The sequence below is a fragment of the Podarcis muralis genome, chromosome 7 (genome assembly GCF_964188315.1).
Source record: "Podarcis muralis chromosome 7, rPodMur119.hap1.1, whole genome shotgun sequence".
Taxonomy (NCBI): Eukaryota; Metazoa; Chordata; class Lepidosauria; order Squamata; family Lacertidae; genus Podarcis; species Podarcis muralis.
In genome coordinates this window covers 13,697,187-13,717,539 of record NC_135661.1, presented here as the reverse complement: position 1 = coordinate 13,717,539, position 20,353 = coordinate 13,697,187, and the positions used below count along the sequence as shown (strand labels likewise).

Genomic DNA, 20,353 nt, shown 5'->3' with positions numbered 1-20,353 from the left:
ATGCATATATTGGTGGAAATAATATACAAAAATGCATCTGGAGTGTACAAGGTGAAGAAGACTGCCTTGTTATCTTGAGGGCAGTCAGATAAGCAGCCTGACCTGACAAGTTGGCAATAAGGGAAAGGTGCATTTAAGAATTTATAATAAAGAGCCAATGCGCTATACTGGTCGGAGTGTTGGACTTGGGAGACCAAGATTCAAATTCTCAGGGAGCCATGATGCAGCGCAGCACCTTTTGGCCTAACCTACATCTCACAGGGTTGTTGTGAGGATTAAATGAGAGGAGGAAGAACCATGTACCATATATACCGCCTTAAGCTCCTTGGAGAAAAAGGTGGGATATAAATGCAACCAACCAACCAACCAATCACAGCACTGCCAAGTAGTACCCTTCCTGCAACAGCCAGTCAGCTGGAGGGGAGGGTCCCATTTCTGGCATCTAAGCATCTTGGCCTCACCTTGCCTCTGGCCCTTGGATGCAACAGTTTTCTGATGGAGCTGTGAATCATCTCTCAAATGTCAGTTACATAAAAGAGGAAGAAAAATCGATATGTATTTTGTGACCTAATCAAACAGATGGGAGAGAGAGGAAGCCAGCGGGGATCGATAGGGAAGTGGAGGAGTCATGGCCTGGTCATTTAAAAACCCTCCCTGCTGTGATTTTCCACACAAAAATATTGCCCCATCAAAGAATTGCCAGGAGCTGGCCTGAAACAGAATGAATTATCTCCATCCCCGGGTCTAACGTGGCATAAACCAGCCAAAAGAGCCATATTAATCCACTTAACTGCTAATGTTGATTCATTGGGAAGGAACAAGGCTTTTCATCTTGCAAAACAGGAGGCCTCTTTTCTCTTGTACTCTCCTGATTGATAAAAAAATTAAAAATTAAATGAGGAATATGGAGGCTCTCTTTGAGGGGGAAAATCTATTTGGTGCCAGAAAGGAAAGAGATGGTCCTTTTTTCCAGGAAAGGATTTGCTGTTTTAGGGTGAAGACAGACACGACATTTTAAGGGCCTGGAGACGAGGCTGTTTTGGGAGAACATGGCTTGCGAGATATACAGTATTGATACTTGACCCTGTGGGATGTAAACACAGGAGCAGTCAATGACAACATTCCTAGAGTGTACATGTTAGAACATGGGGAGGGATGTCTGTCCAGCAAGCAGGTAAACTTCCTGGGGACGGACTTCCTCCGCATGTGACCAGAGGTGGGTGTGGCCTCACCTGTGCAGGTAATGACAAAAGCACAGGGCAGGCAGCCACTCTCTCTCTCTCTGCCATCTTCCTTCGATGAGGAAACATCTAAGGATGCTCTCTTGGCTCCCAGCCAAGAGAGGAGATAAGGACTATCTTGCTACAAGATAGATTCTAAATGTATGTAACCTTTTTAAGCCTGTCTGCCTTCTGGGATCATATTGTGAACAGAACGTGAGTAAACTCTTTTATACTTTTATAAAGACTGTGTCGTGTCTTGTATTTTAAGAGGGAACAAAAGGGGAAATTACCAGAGTAATTATTACAGAGGTTCTAGCGAACCTGTGCACACGTTACCGTTGCGCACTTAAAGGGGAATGTTTATAAACTCTGCTGATATTTTGGGAACTTGTTAGCACAAGTTGGATAAGGATATAATTAGTCAATATATCCTCTCCTGCACCCCAGAACATTCCCACAGACCCGTCATTTCAAACTGCCCCTGAGTGCAGGCAGCCAAGTCACCTTGCAGAGAACCATTGTGCTCTCTGCTCATGTGTGTGTGTTTGTGTTGGGGTGGGGGTGGGGACAGAGTTAATGCCCAATTCACAGACACTTACTTGAACCCATTTTTTAAAAAATCATGCGATCTTTGCTTTTATCTACACAAAATGTCAGAAGTTCCAAATGCATGTGATTCAGTTAAGAACAACAAAGAGTCTTGCAACAGCACCTTAAAAAGCAGCTAATTTATTATGGAATATAAGTCCGCCTCCCCCAGCCTGGTGCCCTCCAGGCAGTTTAGACAGCAACTCCCACCAGCCTCCGCCTGCAAGGCTGTTTGAAGCTGGGGCTAATGGGAGATGTAGTCCGAAACATTCCAGTCGTATAGCCAGATGTGCCTTCTTCCAGGTTGCCCCCTTCTTTTTACACACACACACACACACACACACACACACACACACACAGCCAGCCAGCTAGCATTGCATGGTAGCTGAGCATGCCCAGTCTTTGTTGGGCTGGTTTCGGGTATGTTCCCTTCCACTTCTCTGAGTAGACAGTCCCATTTTGCTGGCATACGAGAACAGGTTCCCTATCAGACAATTTTGGATATCCAGCTCTTCGGTGAAGCGGCTGACACCATTAAGAACCACAACAGGAATAATAAATTCCAAATGACAGTGATTTGAGACAACAAACTTAGCCAACTCATCTCAAAACACTATCCCTTAAGCCAAACTCTGATAGACAATCCACAGTCAGTCGTACGAAAAGCCACCAAGAGCTTCAGGAGCACTGAGAGAGCAGCATCTCCATGGCCTATTTCCCATCATAAGTCACCCACCAGGATGCCTTTTCCATCCCAAAGCCTTACCTGAAATCAGACTAAGACAGATCTAAACCATCAGCATCACCCAAGACCGTCTGGCATTGGAAGGCCACAGCCCACAACAATGCCTTGTCCAAAATTGGAAAATTAGTACAAGGGTACAGTTAGAACTGGATATGGAACAACTGATTGGTTCTAAATTGGGAAAGGAGTACGACAAGGTTGTATTTTGTCTCCCTGGTTATTTAACTTATATGCAGAAGTCATCATGCAAAAGGCTGGGCTGGATGAATACCTAGCCGGAATTAAGATCGCCGGAAGAAATATCAACAACCTCAGATATGCAGATGACACAACCTTGATGGCAGAAAGTGAGGAGGAATTAAAGAACCTTTTAATGAGGGTGAAAGAGGAGAGCGCAAAATATGGTCTGAAGCTCAACATCAAAAAAACTAAGATCATGACCACTGGCCCCATCACCTCCTGGCAAATAGAAGGGGAAGAAATGGAGGCAGTGAGAGATTTCACTTTCTTGGGCTCCATGATCACAGCAGATGGTGACAGCAGCCACGAAATTAAGAGACGCCTGCTTCTTGGGAGGAAAGCAATGACAAACCTAGACAGCATCTTAAAAAGTAGAGACGTCACCTTGCCAACAAAGGTCCGTATAGTTAAAGCCATGGTTTTCCCAGTAGTGATGTATGGAAGTGAGAGCTGGACCATAAAGAATGCTGATCGCCGAAGAATTGATGCTTTTGAATTATGGTGCTGGAGGAGACTCTTGAGAGTCCCATGGACTGCAAGATCAAACCTATCCATTCTTAAGGAAATCAGCCCTGAGTGCTCACTGGAAGGACAGATCGTGAAGCTGAGGCTCCAATACTTTGGCCACCTCATGAGAAGAGAAGACTCCCTGGAGAAGACACTGATGTTGGGAAAGATGGAGGGCACAAGGAGAAGGGGACGACAGAGGGCGAGATGGTTGGACAGTGTTCTCGAAGCTACCAGCATGAGTTTGACCAAACTGCGGGAGGCAGTGGAAGACAGAAGTGCCTGGCGTGCACTGGTCCATGGGGTCATGAAGAGTCGGACACGACTAAACGACTAAACAACAACAACTGATAGACCAAGTTTGACTTGTTAAAGGTGCGACTTTCCCAGTGGCCTCTTCAGGTTGTCAGGAACAACTTCTTCCCTCAAAGAGGGATTAACCGCCTCAGAGGTCCACTCACTCAGTCCCAATCTTGCTTTTTTAACTGGCCAGGATAGGCAAGGATCAAGCAAAGAGGCCACCAGCCTTATCCCACAGATCCACATGTCTCTGGTGTCAGGCAAGACAACCTGAGCAGGATCCATCAGGCAATGCTTTCTGGTTCCTTCGATCTCTGAGGGCTCATCCACACTTCCACTTCTACCGTGCCTGGAAAGCACTGGCCTGAGCCCTTTTTCCTTTGTCCTGCTCCTTTCCAAGGGAAAACCACTCTTTAGTAATAAATCGGAACAAAAGCTTATCCGGGGGAAGCCCAAATTGCTGTTTGCTCTGAGCTCTGAGCAGGTTTCCCCAAGGGAAAGCAGTGAGACGACAGGACGACAGAACGACAGAAAGCAGTGACGACAGGATGACAGGACGACAGAAAGCAGTGGGACGACAGGACAGTCATAGCCAGTGTGTCAAGGTCAGCATGGATGGCAGGGTCAGCCTGGCAGAGCTCAGGTCCAAGAGGCTGAGCAAAGCCGGCCCAACACAAACCTCTGTGCACCTTGCGACTCTGAGCGAAAGCTCTCTTGCAACTCTGCTGCTAATTTTGTGCAGCAGAAGCCAACGCGAGAGGAATAATTGACACTTCTGCCTGGGGCTGGGAGGCATTCTGGGATATGGTGCTAGGAGTACCTTCACAATGAAACATCATGCGGGAGTAGAGAGAGAAAGGCTTCTCGGTGGATTTGGCTCGGAGCAAATTCCCGAATAGAGTTTTCGCATCTACGACAGCAACCAGATTAACTGAAACAAAGACTGATGTCCTCTCCATCATGTACGGAAGGCGGCCCACATTTCCTCTCTACACACTCTGCTATTAGTGGAGCTCCCTGTCTTGTCTTAGAGCATATCGGATGCCTGGCAGCCACGGATGGGTAAATCTGTCCATTTCAGTTCTTTCTCCGTTTCTCATTTTCCCCAGCCCTAAGTTCCACTTGCCCTCTTTCAGCGTCTATTTGCACATTTTTCTTTGCAAAAAGTCAGGATGAAAACCCGCTTGCGTTTCTAGGAGCATTTTTCCACGCAGTCACGTTTTCCTGCAAGCCCTTTATCGTAATGCAGTGTAGCTTTGTAAGATACGTTCACTAATAATAATAGCATTTTGCACTGAAGAATCACATCACACAAAGAAAGAAAAATGCAGATTTTTAAGGATTAACAGTGTTCCGGATTGCTTATTGGTTCAGAAAGGGTGACTTAGGAATTAAAATGCAAACTGAACTGATTTATTCTTACTGCTGCCTATAGTATTATTTATTTAGAGCATTTGTACCCTGCTCTTCAGTCAATTCCAGAGTGGCTTAAATGGGAGCAATCAAAACAAGACGGTCCCTGCCCACAGGCTTGCAATCTAAAAGAGACAGGCACACAAAGGAATAGGGACAGGGAAGGAAGAGGAGGAAATCAAACTCAGGCGCCAATCTTGAAACAGTTCTTAAAATGACCGGCTGGCACAATTCAGGGGTAGGAGGTGCCTGGTGGAGCTGGTCTATTGGTGAAGCTGAGCGAATGAGTCTTCTGTTTCCCATCTCTCCCACTGAGAAAGTCTGGTGGAATGGCTGTTCCAGTAGGGCATGCCATGCTATAGGGTGAAACAATTTTTGCAAATTTCTTTAGTGAGGGGTCTTAAAAATATGTTTTTAGGTGTGAGGTATTCAAATCTGCTATTATTTTGGTGACTGGAAAACATTTAGCTTGTTAAGTCTATGTTTGATAAAATACAAAAAAAACAAAAAACGATTTTGGAAAACCAAAGACTTATAATTGTACCTTCTGAAAGTGTCACGTAATGCTAAGTAAATAAATAATAAATGATATATGATATAACTGCACACACTTTTAATGATTTCTGTGCAATTTTACACACATTCTACTTACCAAGCAAAACCAAATTATATAATTATTTAACCAAAATATCTTTTGAATTCCCAAGTCATGTTACAATTTCTTAGCACCCCTCATTTTTGGAAGTTGACAGCTGAACAATTTAACAGGCCCTACTGCTCCGGTATCTCTTTTTGAGATGCACCACAGAGATAAAATAAAGCCAGTCTCTTTCCTACCCACTCTCCAGGTTACCAACCAGCCACCCCTCACCCTTTCGTGCATTTTGACCCTAATGACAGCACCATTTTTGACTCAAGTAAAAAGAAACCTCAACTTTTGATGCATTTGCCTGCAGTTTAATAAATCAAGCTGATCTCAGAATGTAAATCGATACAACAGCAGCCATGGGCAGACTTCCACCGATCGCGGCAACCTCTTGCCTCTCCAGTAACATCTAGCAAGGCACAAAACAATACGTGGCTCCATAATGCAGATGGTGAATCAGGGGGTGGGGTGGGGGGGTGAAGAAGCTTGCCGTGGGTCCTGTTGCATGGAGTATCTGGCGGTGCCGGCTTGCAGGCAGAGGAAGCAGCCACCCTGAACATTCTCACCTTGGAAATGGTGAGAAGGGACACTGTTGCCCAGCTTCCCCCAACCAAGCTGGTGCCCTCTGGGTGTTTTGGGCTCCCAGCTGCCTCAGCCAGCATGACCATACAGTGCTGGGGCAGATGGGAGAGAGCACCCTCTTGGGAAAGGATGCTGGAGTCTGAGAGCACCAGAGGAACTCAGTGGGCTTAGCGGCAAATAGCTGCCATCCAGGGATGGTGAGTTTTCTGGCAAATATTGAACTGGGAAATTTTCTGCCACCCTAAGTCAATGGGGGACGTGGGTGGCGCTGTGGGTAAAAGCCTCAGTGCCTAGGGCCTGCCGATCGAAAGGTCGGCGGTTCGAATCCCTGCGGCGGGGTGCGCTCCTGTTGCTCGGTCCCAGCGCCTGCCAACCTAGCAGTTCGAAAGCACCCCCGGGTGCAAGTAGATAAATAGGGACCGCTTACTGGCGGGAAGGTAAACGGCGTTTCCATGTGCTGCGCTGGCTTGCCAGATGCAGCTTGTCACGCTCGCCACGTGACCCGGAAGTGTCTCCGGACAGCGCTGGCCCTCGGCCTCTTAAGTGAGATGGGCGCACAACCCTAGAGTCTGTCAAGACTGGCCCGTACGGGCAGGGGTACCTTTACCTTTACGTCAATGGAGAAAATTAAATTAATTAAATTAATTTTTTTAATTATTTTTTTAAATTAATTAATTAATTAATTACATTTTTATACTGCCCTTCATCAAAGGTAAAAGAACCCCTGACAGTTAAGTCCAGTCGTGAACGACTCTGGGGTTGCGGTGCTCATCTCGCTTTACTGGCCAAGAGAGCCGGTGTTTGTCTGCTTCCACAGACAAGTTTTTCCAGGTCATGTGGCCAGCATGACTAAGCTGCTTCTGGCAAAACCAGAGCAGTGCACGGAAACTCTGTTTACCTTCCCGCCAGAGTGGTATCTATTTATCTACTTGCACTTTGACGTGCTTTCGAACTGCTAGGTTGGCAGGAGCAGGGACCGAGCAACGGGAGCTCACCCCGTCGCGGGGATTCGAACCGCCGACCTTCTAATCGGCAAGTCCAAGCGGCGCAGTGGCTTCATCTAAGGATCACATAAAAGCATCTAACTTCATCTAAGGATCACATAAAAGCACAATAATGCAGAACAAGCATATGTTATATAGATTAGATTTAGAATGTTGCCTTATATCTATTTTAAAAAACATATTCAATGCACAAAATTTAAATATTTGGGCATCCGTTTGTCTTGAGAAAACCCTTTGTGTAGGGTTTACTCCTTAGCCTTTTCTTCTTCCAAAGATGTCCTGCAAGGAGTTGCACATTCAGGATCAGAGTCTTCCTTCTCCTAGACTGGCTGCCTTCTCAGGTGGACAAGCCCCATCTGCCCTTCACTTCCCTCTACAGCACATGCAGAAACTGCCTTCCTGACCATTGGACCCACTATTGGTCTCGTCTGCTCAATCTGCCAGAGCCTGACTTTGCATGCAGGGGAAGCCCTTAACTCAGCAGGTGTTTGAGACCCATCAAGCTACCTGGTTTAGCCAGCCAATCGAAGCCGTTCCCGGGATGTGGCCACTGTTGCATGCTGACAGCTTCCAGGAGGCCCAGGTGGGATATAAATATTATAAATCTATAAAAGGCTCCCCCCCACTAAAGGTAGTTACTAAACCATAGTTTAGTTTTCTGTGGACAAGCTGCAGTGAGACTCAGACTTGAGGCCTCCCTACTGCCCCCTCTTGCTCTGGTCAGCCTTCTGTTTTAGATTAACCACAGTTTGCCGTTTTGTCTGAACCTGATAGATTTCAGGTTAACCTGAGATATGCCTTGTTAAAACAAGCTGTTTTTCAACCATAATCTAAGAAGCTGGCTTGTTTTGACAAACCACAGTTACGATAAACCACCGTTTAGGGTTCCTATTGATGCTTAACCTAAAACAGAAGCCCAAGTAAGAGGAAAGGGAAGTGGGACTGTGCAAACCTGAGACTTACTATGGCCTGTCCTTGTCACAGTAAACAATGGTTGCATGATAAGAGCAAACAGGGCCACCAGCAATGCACTCCTATGCAGGCTGATTTATAATAATGTCCAATTGAGCTAAATGAGGCTGGCTCCCTAGTATGTAGTGACTAGGCCTGTAGCCTAAGGAGTAATGCAAAGGTGTTGAAAACTGTTCACATCCTAATTTTAGCATGCCTTGAAAGCTGAATACATAAATAGATGTGCTCCCTGGGAATAGCCACCCAGAAAAGAATGCTAGTTTCAAGTTTAATTTTACATGGAGCTAGTATTCAGGTGGCTCTAGACTGAAGAAGGGAAGGAAGCAACAAGGAATTAAAAATAGCTTTTCATGGCTGCCATCGCTAACCCTGAACCGAGGAGGAGGAGGAGGAGGAGGAGGAGAAGGAGGAGGAGGAGGAGGAGAAGGAGGAGGAGGAGGAGAAGGAGGAGAAGGAGGAGGAGGAGGAGGAGGAGGAGGAGGAGGAGAAGGAGAAGGAGAAGGAGGAGAAGAAGGAGGAGGAGGAGGAGGAGGAGGAGGAGGAGAAGGAGAAGGAGAAGGAGAAGGAGAAGGAGAAGGAGAAGGAGAAGGAGAAGGAGAAGGAAGAGGTAGCTAGATGGCACCTTTCCAAATCATTGCATTGATTTGGGGTCCCCCCCGGGATTTCCCCAGGAATGCCTGCCCCTTCAATCCCAATCCATTCCGAGTAGAGCCTCGGAGGGTTCATCCACCTCTAGTTTGTTCTCTTATTGTTATTTGACCATAACGCTTGTGCAACTGCATCTGACAGAAATAGAAACCTCACCTCAAAAGCAGCAGCAAGAGGGAATATCCAAGAATTCTGGAAACGGTCTGCTGCATCCTTGGATGAGGCAGAATTTAACACCAAACATAACCATGGAAACAGTGATGTAGCTTTTTCTAAGCCACGTAGAGCGTTGGAACATAAAGCCTACAAGAGCAAGGAGATGTGCCTGCAATTAGGAAGAGCTTCCAAAGATGGGCACACAATTTATTCAGGGAGAAGTGACAAGGGGAAGGAGATAAAAGGAGGAAATGGTCTAAGCAACCACCTGGGCATACCAGACGCTAAATGGAACTAACCTGCCCCGACCCCGATGTCTTGGACCGCAACTCCCATCAGCTCCAGCCAGCACTGTCATGCTTCCATCAGCCCCAGCACTGCACAGGATGATGGGAATTGTGGTCCAGAAATATCTGAAGGGCACCAGGTTGGAGTAGGCTGCTCTTGCCCATTTCAAGAGAAATATTAAACCAGGTAGAAGAAGACCAAGTCAGTGGTACAACACCAAAATTTGGCACCGTCCCACCTCTTGCCTTCCATTCCAGTGTTGGTGTAAAGCAGAGTTCCGTGCCCAGCGGAAGGATGAGGAGTACGTACTACATACTCAATATTGCTTTATTTACAGTTCAAAGCAGTTATATTACAGAAAGACATCTTGCCTCTGCAGGAGCAGAAAAAGCATCCTCTCTCCTCGACAGCTTGGAGAGAAACACACAGTGAAAAACAGGAAACCAGTGTACGTCACATCCAGTCTCCCTTTCCCGTGAGAAACTCCAACAGTACAGACTGTGGAATGTAAACACCTGTCTCGTGACAAGCCCTTTCGCTGCACAGTGAAGGAAAGCAGAAACCAACATCCTCCCCCTTTCTGTGAACATCACTGGGCAGCGTGTTCGTACAATATCAGTACAAACCCAACTTCTGCACATAGGTACAGTGTTGATCCCTTGATACAATCTTGGACAATACATCAGCAGGAATTTCATTACCTGGCATATAGGACACCGTTACAAGTCCCTTCTGAATACATTCCCTAGCATGCTGCAACTTTAATTGCAAGTGCTTCGTGCTTTGCTTACAACCTTCAGACTTCAGCAAAGCCAAACATGCTTTGTTGTCCTGGTAAACACACAATTGTATCAACCATTCACAATCCTTTAGTGAATAAGACAGTGCATTCAGTTCAGCTTCACAAGTACTTAAGCTAACTGTTGTTTGCTTCTTGCATGACCAATCAAACAGACCCTGATTGTACATGTAGCAAACTCCAGACATACTTTTCCTGTCTGCAGTGTCACTTCCAAAACTTGCATCTGCAAATATTTCAAGACCACCAGACTTCTGATTGTTAAATCTCAGTCTGTAATGCATAGTGCCTTTCAAATACCGCGCTATGCGTTTCAGAGCTTTCCAATCCTTGACACTAGGATTGTTGACTTGTCTGCTTAGCAAATTACAGCTAACAGCAATGTCTGGTCTTGAACATCTGGCAATGAAGTTTAGCTTGCCTAGCACACTTCTGTACAGTGTAGTGTCAGAAAATGCTTCTTCAGTGTCATCTACCTGATAACCTGTTGTCATCGGTGTGTCTACAGGGTTAGCATCCATCAGGTTTAGTTTGTTTAACACATCAGCAATTTTCCGTGACTGGTGTACTAGAATGTTACCATCTTGATCTCTCTCTATTTCCAGAGATAGATAGTTGTTTACCTCACCAAGATCTTTCATGTCAAAGTGCTCCTTCAGTTGAGCTAGGGCGTTATTGTACAATGCGACATCTTTCCAAAAGAATAATAAATCATCAACATAAAACAAACAGTACAGTTTCTTTTGCCCCTCCTCTTTGACAAATACACATGGATCAGCTTTCCCTTGCTGAAAACCTAGAGAAAACAATACTTCAGTGAGTTTTGTGTGCCAACACCGTGCACTTTGTTTGAGACCATAAAGGGATTTCTTCAGAGCACAAACAAATCCCTGTTTTACCTGTACGCCATCAGGTGGAAGCATATAAAGTGATTCATCTAGAGATCCGTACAGAAAAGCTGTATTAATATCATGGTGACTAATGTGTAGATTTTCCTCTGCAGCTCGCTTGAGCATAAGCCTAATGCTTTCATACCTCACTGTGGGTGAGTAGGTCTCGTGATAGTCTTCACCTGGTACCTGTGCAAAACCTCTGGCTACCAATCTGGCTTTGTGTCTGACTATCTTGCCATTTTGATCTGTCTTCGCTTTGAAGACCCATTTGCTTCCAAGCAGTTTCATTCCTGGAACTACTGGAACTAGTTCCCATGTTTTGTTCCTTTCCAAGGAATCAAGCTCAGCCTTCATGGCATTTAACCATGGCTCAGCTTCCTTTGAATCCAAACCCTGGATTTCTTGGAAACTTGAAGGTTCAAATACCTTCTTGGAGCTTTTAACAGCTGTTACTGCTATCGTAGCAAACTCATCAGCAAATCTCTTTGGAGGTTTGCCTTTTGTGGCTCTCTGTGACCTACGAATGAGCCTTAAGTCTTCAACACTCTCCTCTTCCTTCTTAGGAGAAAAACGACCTATTGTGAACAATGGTTCCTCCAATTCTTGATCAGAGCTTTCAGAGGGTCGCATAGAGGCTTTCGCACTCTTGAAATCCTCTGAATCACCTGATTCAGTTTCAGATTCAGACTCAGAACCTTCATCAGTGGGTTGTTGTGGTTGCTTTTGACTATCCTCAGTCTCATCACCGTCATCAGGATAACATTGGAAAATTCCCACATTCTCCCCCCACTTTGCATTGTACTCAACACTTCTCGTGAGCTTAATTGTCTTAGAGTCAGTCATCATTATTCTGTAAGACCCTTTCTGATAACCTAGAAAGATACCATGCAATCCACGCTTGTCTAACTTGGAGTTTTGTGGTGAGTGAACCCACATGTCAGAACCAAAAATTTTCATGTGTTTGATGTATGGCTTCTTGCCAAACATCTTCTCATAGGGGGTACAACCAATCGCTGAAGATAACCTGCGATTGTAACTGTAAACAAAACACGAGAGAGATTCGGCCCAATAACTCTCTGGAAGATTGGCATCATGCAGCAAGGTTTTTAACCCTTGAAGCAATGTCTGATTTGCCCGTTCCGCAAGTCCATTCTGCCATGGCGAGCAAGGACTAGACAAATCGTGTTGAATTCCTTTCTCAGTCAGAAAAGCTTCAAACTGCTGAGAAGTGAATTCTCCCCCGCGATCACTGAAAAGAGTCTTTATCTTCTTACCATGCACATTTTCCAACCAAGCACAGAATTCCTTGAACCTAGGAAAAGCCTCTGATTTCTGCTTGAGATTGTACACAAAAATATATCTAGAAAATGCATCAATGAGAACCATGAAGTACCTATTTCCACCCAAAGAGGGCGATACTGGTCCAACCAAATCAGCATGAACAATTTGGTATGGTTCCGTAGCTTGCCTACTAGACACCTTACCTTTCGCAGCCATTTTCACCTTGTTTGCTGCGCATGCTTTGCACTTCATGTGGTACTTGCAGGGTTTAATAGTCATACCTTCAACCAAGGCAGGCATTTTAGATACTGCCTCAAAATGCAAATGACCAAATTTTCGATGAAAATCATGAATACATTCTGCATGCAAACTTTTGTTAGAACCTGCAATGCAACAAGTGTCATCCTGCACAACATCATCATCATAATATAAAACAAACAAACAATCAACATATTCAGCATGCAATACATAGTCATTTTTCTTTGTGATGATGCACTTCTTGTTCTTGAAGGACACGTCAATGTTCCGCTCAATTAGCTGTCCAACGCTGAGAAGATTATGTTTGGCGTCTGGCACGTAAAGGACATTCTGTATCGATAAGTCCAAACTGTGAAGAACAACAGTTCCGTAGCCTTTACTGGGAATAGTGTGGTCATCCGCCTGGTGAATCGCACCTTCCTGCGGTGTAAAAGACACAAACAGTCTCTTATCGTTGCACATGTGGTGGGTCGCCGCTGAATCAACAACGAAGAAAGATCTAGACGTCTTCTGGACCTCTGCAACCTTTGGAGTGAAGCGTGAAACCATAGCCTTGTGCTGCGTTGTCCTACACACCGGACCTTTGCCTTTGCCTCGGCCTTTTCCACGCGATGAGCTTTCGCTGCGCTGCTCTGTCTTGGCCCTGGGATATTTGCATTCCCTCTTCATATGGCCTAGACGTCCACACGAGTAGTATTTCACTGCCTTCAAAGCTTTGGCGCCATCTGGTGGTTCCACTGCACTATGGGACGACGTCTGTGAAGACTCCCCCTTGCCCATGCAGCTAGCACCGCGGCGATCTGCTTCATTTAAAACCACGGCAGTAACAAAGTCCACTGTCAGCTGAGCTGTTGGCTGCACAGCAATCTGGGTTGCAACAGACTCCCAACCTGAACCCAAAGATTGTAGTATCATGAAAGAATACACAGCCTCTGGAAAGTTGAGTCCTCTCTGTTGCAGCTCATGTCTCAGATTTTGCATCTCCATCAGATGTAAACGCACATCTCCACCTTCTGCAAGAGCCATATTATGCAGCTTGTTAAAGTAAAACATAGTAGATCCAGCTTCTGTCCTTAAGTGAGCCTCTCTCAAAGCGCCCCAAATTTCTCTGGCTGAGGTCTTATCACGCAATAGACAGAGCTCTTCTGGGGATACTATCAATGTAAGAGTTCCCCTTGCTTTGGAATCTTTAGCTGCCCATGCATCTGTAACTGGAGCTGGGGGGGTTTCTGTAATCACCTCAAACAAACCCTCTTTCCGCAGAATTGCCTCTGCATACTGAACCCAGTCCGCATAGTTTTTCTTGTTGAGCTTAGGAACTCCACAAGCATCCTGAAGGGCCATCATGACTCTGGCATTAGCCTTCAGCGTTATATATGCTGCTTTAAATCTTGCTGCGTCACTGCTGCAGCTGCCTTATTCCAAAGGCGCACTTTTAAAAGTTACTTTCGATTTCCCCAGCATAGTAACTTGTGCCTGGGAGCCTTTTGCCTATTCCCGGCAAAACGGCTTTAAAAGTTCAAAGTCCAGCCATAAAGCCATTAACTAGAAGCTGGCAGGCTGCCCGGAGCAGTAGTACATACCTCATCAATCACTTTTACGCGCAGAGCAGATTCCAATCCGATCTGTCCCTCTGCATTCCGATCCTTTGCCGGCACTCCGATTCGACTTCTGGAGCCCATAACCACGTGTTGGTGTAAAGCAGAGTTCCGTGCCCAGCGGAAGGATGAGGAGTACGTACTACATACTCAATATTGCTTTATTTACAGTTCAAAGCAGTTATATTACAGAAAGACATCTTGCCTCTGCAGGAGCAGAAAAAGCATCCTCTCTCCTCGACAGCTTGGAGAGAAACACACAGTGAAAAACAGGAAACCAGTGTACGTCACATCCAGTCTCCCTTTCCCGTGAGAAACTCCAACAGTACAGACTGTGGAATGTAAACACCTGTCTCGTGACAAGCCCTTTCGCTGCACAGTGAAGGAAAGCAGAAACCAACATCCACATCATAGTTGCAGCGCCCCTGAGGATCCGCACTTAGTGTGACCGAACTGGTCGCGCTTCCCTAAATCCACCTCTGACTAATAAGAGCGTAGGAATGAATAATAGTCATAATAATAATAATAATAATAATAATAATAATAATAATAATAATTTTTATTTTTACCCCACCCTCCGCAGCCAGAGCTGGGCTCAGGGTGGCTAACACTAATAAAATTACAATAAAACATAATGGGGGAAACAAACAAACAAAAATCAATTTACTAAAATACAGGTTAAAATACAATTTAAAATGCAGCCTCATTTTAATAGTAGCCCATAAATCAAAACCATAAGGGGAGGGAAACATAAGGGTCGGTTCTGAGTCCAAACCAAAGGCCAGGCAGAACAGCTCTGTCTTGCAGGCCTTGCAGAAAGATGTCAAGTCCCGCAGGGCCCTAGTCTCTTGTGACAGAGCGTTCCACCAAGTCGGGGCCACTGCTGAAAAGGCCCTGGCCCTAGTTGAAACCAATCTAACCACCTTGCGGCTTGGGACCTTCAAAGTGGTGTTATTTGTGGACCTTAAGGTCCTCCGCGGGGCATACCAGGAGAGGCGGTCCTGTAGGTACGAGGGTCCTAGGCCGCATAGGGCTTTAAAGGTCAAAACCAGCACCTTAAACCTGACCCTGTACTCCACCGGGATTCAGTGCAGCTGGTAAAGCACTGGATGAATGTGATCCTGCGACAAGGACCCCGTAAGGAGCCTCGCAGCGGCATTCTGCACCTGCTGGAGTTTCTGGGTCAGCTTCAAGGGCAGCCCCATGTAGAGCGAGTTACAATAATCAAGCCTGGAGGTGACCGTCACATGGATCACTGTGGCCAGATCAGGGCGAGAAAGGTAAGGGACCAACTGCTTGATACGGTGGAGATGGAAAAATGCTACCTTTGCTGTGGCTGCAACCTGCGCCTCCATGGAGAGGGAGCCATCAAAGGTTACACCCAAGCTCTTGACAGAAGGCGCTGGCACTAATTGAGCCCCCGCAAGAGATGGGAGTTGGCCCCCCAACCCCATGTCATCCTAACCTAGCCAAAGGACCTCTGTCTTCGAAGGATTTAACTTCAACCGGCTCCCACGCAGCCATCCAGCCACAGCTTCCAAGCATCTGGTCAGTGTGTTTGGGGCCGAGAAGTTGCAATGTCAACAGTTTTCCCAGGAAGATTGCTTGCACAAGTCCATGGCCCGTTTACTGTGGTAGCACTTGCACTCTGGAACTCCCTGCCTACTGACATCAGAGAGGCGTCCTCCCGGTACTCCTTTCAGTGCCTGCTAAAAACAGCTTTTAAAGACAAGTCTATCCAGACATGTAAATGTTGCTGTATGTTTTTAGTTTATTTCTGATCTTATCTTTTGAATGTTTCAAAGGGTGATTTTTATTGATAATTTTATTGTTTTATTCTCTTTGTATACCGCTTTGAGGGTTTTCATTTAACAATCAAGCAGCGTATAAATGCTATGAAATAGATAAGGAAATAAACAATAAATAAACTGAAAAGTTGGTGATAACAGACCTTTCATGGATGAAAACAAGGGCAATCTTCCCTTCTGTCACCTCAGCGATCTAACTGAGCGGTTCCTGCCTCCCTAACCACTGTTTGGTCCTTTGGTCCTTCCTTCCTTCCTTCCTTCCTTCCTTCCTTCCTTCCTTCCTTCCTTCCTTCCTTCCTTCCTTCCTTCTTCCCTTCTTCCCTCCCTCCCTCCCTCCCTCTTCTAACGCATCTTTCCTCCCAAAGGAGCCCTGGGCAGCAAGGAGCACAACAAGGTGTTGTATTCAACACAGTGCTGAGGGAAAGGGCTGTAGCATCTTCCGCACATGCAGAACATCCCAGCTTCAGTCCCTGCTGGCATCTCCACATAGGGCTGGAAGAGATCGCCTGCTCGAAACCCTGGACAGCCGCTGCCGGTCAGTGTAGACAATATGAACCAATGGTCTGACTCATCTAAGGCAGCTTCCTATGTTCCATCAGTTCGAGGGTATTTCCTTGCGTGATGCAATGTTCTACCCCCTCTTCCCCACACCTGGCACTTGAGGTCAAACCCGGAGACCCGGCTACCCAACGTCTCTCGCTGGGATGCTGCCCGCACCCTTTAGTCCTCATGCCTAACAGAGACAGGCAGGCACAGGGATAGTGCATGCACCGGCATTGGCTCCCATTCCATTGCGGGTTACCTTTGACTCACAGTTGCCTGCGCTGTCAGAATTTGCAGCTAAACGTGACATGATGCTTAATGGTTCAAGGGCAGGGTCTCTTTTTACAACTATAAGCAGCAGCTGTAGGTGCCTCGCCCCCACCCCAAACCCACTACAGTGGTACCTTGGGTTATAAACACCTTGGGTTACAAACACTTCGGGATACAGACTCCGTTAACCCGGAAGTAGTACCTCAGGTTAAGAACTTTACCTCAGGATGAGAACAGAAATCGCGCAGTGGTGGTGCGGCAGCAGCGGGAGGCCCCATTAGCTAAAGTGGTACCTTAGGTTAAGAACGGTTTCAGGTTAAGAACAGACCTCCGGAACAAATTAAGTTCACAACCAGAGGTACCACTGTATGTTTGGGTTGGGTCTGCAGCGTGCAGGGAGAGGCAGTAAACACTTTCCTCTGATCCCACACCCGCAATGAGGACTTTCTCCTGAATGCTGCTGTTAGTCGAGGGAGAGTGATCCCATTGACACCCACAGAGACTTCCCTCCTGCCGCAAACAGAGTTGGGGAAGGGGGATGGTAGTAAGCAAAAAAAGGGTTAACTCCCTTCACCCTGTGAAGGAAATCAGGCCCACCCACAGTAATTTAGCCTGATAAAACATTGACATGCTTGAAGAGGTATTTAGCAGACTTTGGTCAAAGCCACAGCCTAGATTTAAAGCATACCCAACATAGATTTAATGCACATGCCTTCCCCAAATAACACTGGGAACTGTAGTTCCCCCTCATAAACACACAATTCCCAGCATTCTTAACAAACTACAGTGCCCAGGATACTTTGTGGGAAGTCATATCTGGTTTTCAGTGATGTCTGAAATAAGGATGGAGCTATGTAGAGGCACTGGTGGCTTCACGGTTTTTCCTGCATCATTATATTTGCATAGCATAAACCAGGGGTCGGCAACCTAAGGCGCATGGGCCACAAGCGGCCCATGGGGGTCGTTTAACTGGCCCACGAGCCGCCCTCAAACTGAGTCGCTTGCTTGGCGAGTCCCCGCATGCTGCACTAAATCGGCACAGCGCGGTGCGCGGACTCGTTTCTGCGGCACCGGAAATAGTGTCTGCACAGACGCAGACACCGAAAATCGGATGATATAGCGACATATCACCCAGCCCTAGAAGTCCTGTGCTTTAAATGCACGTTGTGAATCTGCCCTATGAGAAATGGCTTCCCCCATAATGTAACCTGGGAAGCCTAGTTTGCTAAGTGTCGCCTAACCACTCTTAGCTCCCAGGATTCTTTGGGCAGGAAGCCAGGATGAGTGCTTTACATTACTGATGTCTCATCATGCCCACCAGATGTTTTTGACTGCGACTCCCATTAGCCCCAGTACTTAGCTTGTAAGCTCTTTGGGGCAGAGGCTTCCCCTTTCCTACCTTTTTGCTTCTGTTACTCTGTGAAATACCAAGAGAAGGTTCAATGCTCAAATTACAGGGAAGATGCGAAAGAATAGGGTATCGTCCTTGCAATCCGTGGGCCCCAATCTGTGACTCATTCCTACTGGAGTGAAACCATGCTGCTCCCACAACCTTCTGAAAACTGTGGCTAAGGAGGACAGCCGGACCCCGCTCTGTTCCCCTGTAATTCAAACATGGCCCACCAGCAGAACATCGCCTGAGTCAACAAAGCAGACACTCCTCGTCCTCCAGGCCCAAAGCCACAGAGGTTGAAAGAGGTTGGAAAGATTCTCGTGAAAACAGGGAGGGGGTGAAAGGATGCCCCCACCTCAAAGCATTCTGAAAGAGGGACTACGGGGTCTCATCACAGAATTATGTAGTTTGAGTACTGACAAGAGCCAGTGAAGAATGGTGGTTCGAGTGTCAGACTAAGACTTGGGAGGCCAGGGTTCAAATCCCTACTCACCGGGTGACCTTGGGGGCCAGTCACTGCCTCACAGGGTTGTTGTAGGGATTAAATGAGGAGGGGGAGAACGACATATGCCACCTTGAGGACTTTGGATGAAAAAGTTGGGATATAAATGCAATAAATGCATAAATACAGATGACCCTGGTTGATAGACAGCAGCGCCTAGAGCAACCACAGACCTGGTAGTTGGGAAAGGGAAGTAGGATTGTTTTCAAAGTGAAGCTCAGGGCTGCAACACTCTCTCTCCTCCTTAGACCTACTGAGCATGTTCCGCCTATTTCGCAGGGGCTGTGACTCACGAGACCTCCTGGAAGAGGAGACTGGGTGAGCCATGGCTGCAGCAGCCCTCACGATGAGGAGCTTGCTTTGACAGTGAGAAAACAAAAGAAAGAGATGAATATTCAGCAGGGATGAGGCCAAGCCCAGGTTAAGTGTGGCTCGGGAGTCCTCCCTCCCGTCCTCCTTCCTAACCCACGCAAGGTGGAGGAAGAGAACCTCACAGACACAAAGAGGACCCTGGATCCGGCCCAGAGTATCAGCCGCCGCAGGGACACTTCCCAGCATTTTCCAGTCACTTCAAAGTGCAGAGCTAAGACCCACCTCTGTTGCCAAGTATCTATGTGTGAACCCGCTGCCTAGGAAACCAGAGGAATCCCCAGAGATCAAACGCCAGAGAATCTCCATGGCATGTAAAGCCAGATCAGAAGGTTTTCATTTGTAGGGATCAATGTATCCAGAATACACCTGTGTACACACACACACACACACACACACACACACACACACACGCACTTTAAGATGACCAGCAGCCAATTCTGTCCAATGGGCTGCTGCTGCGTTGTAGCATACAGGGCTTTTGGCCACGGTCGGTTTAAAATTGTTGCAAAAACAGGCCAATCTGGTTTATGCAAACCGTGCAAGAGAGTAACCTCCACCCCCCATCCCCACCTATATTCCGCTTCCAGCTCAAGAAACACCACCTGGGCTCTTCGGAATTCACTCGCGTGCTGGCGGAGGGAGCAAGCAGCCCACGAAAAACAGCAGCAGCAGCAGCAACCCCAGCCCATTGGGGTTTTCCTTTTTGCTGCAAGATGGGGTGGGGTGGGGAGCACCTTTCGACTCACAAATTCACCGGTGAAAACATTCATACCAAATTGGTTTTACCTATATCTTTAAAAAAACAACAACAACAGAAGCAGAGACAATAAAGTGGAAAGCCGACTTGTCGAAGGTGCGGGTGAAATCCGAAAGGTTTGCCTCCTCCTTACCCGTTTAGCGCATCTTCCTTGCAGGGGCGGTTATTCGCTTTCCTCCCCGGCAGTGCGGTCCCTTCTCCTCCTCCTCCTCCTCCCAGTCAAAGGAGCCCACCGGAGGAGCCCATCCTGCGATCTCCGGATCTGTCCCTCGCCGCGCCTCGCGCCTCCTCCTCCTGGTCTCCTTAGGCGCCTTCGCTGCTCTGCGCGCCGCGGAGAAAGAGATCCGCCCAGGGAGGTGGGGAAGATGCCGGGCAGGGGGAGGAGGAGGCGGCGGCAGCAGCAGCAGCATCCAAAAGGGACCCGAGACCCAGCAACCGGGCGGCGGAGGCAACCTGCCCGCCTCGCCCCGTCCGCTTCGGATGATGACAAAAGGGCGGCTCCCCCCCGCGCCCCGAGCGCCCCCCTCCGGACGGCTGCGCGCACAGCCAGAGGCGCCGCGTCCCTCG

The 20,353-nt window shown here is 47.2% G+C and overlaps 1 protein-coding gene across 2 annotated transcripts in view; it reads right to left on the bottom strand.

Annotated features, from left to right (window-relative positions):
* The window catches only part of ADD2 (adducin 2), an 88,500-nt gene extending 68,241 nt beyond the window's left edge, over positions 1–20,259 (bottom strand). The window contains exon 1 of one of the 2 annotated variants that reach the window (XM_028741093.2): positions 19,920–20,259. The gene's annotated coding sequence lies outside the window, so the exon portion shown is untranslated. The remainder of the gene's footprint in view (positions 1–19,919) is intronic. The other variant, XM_028741092.2, reaches the window with a different exon arrangement.
* Between the last annotated feature and the right edge of the window lie 94 nt (positions 20,260–20,353).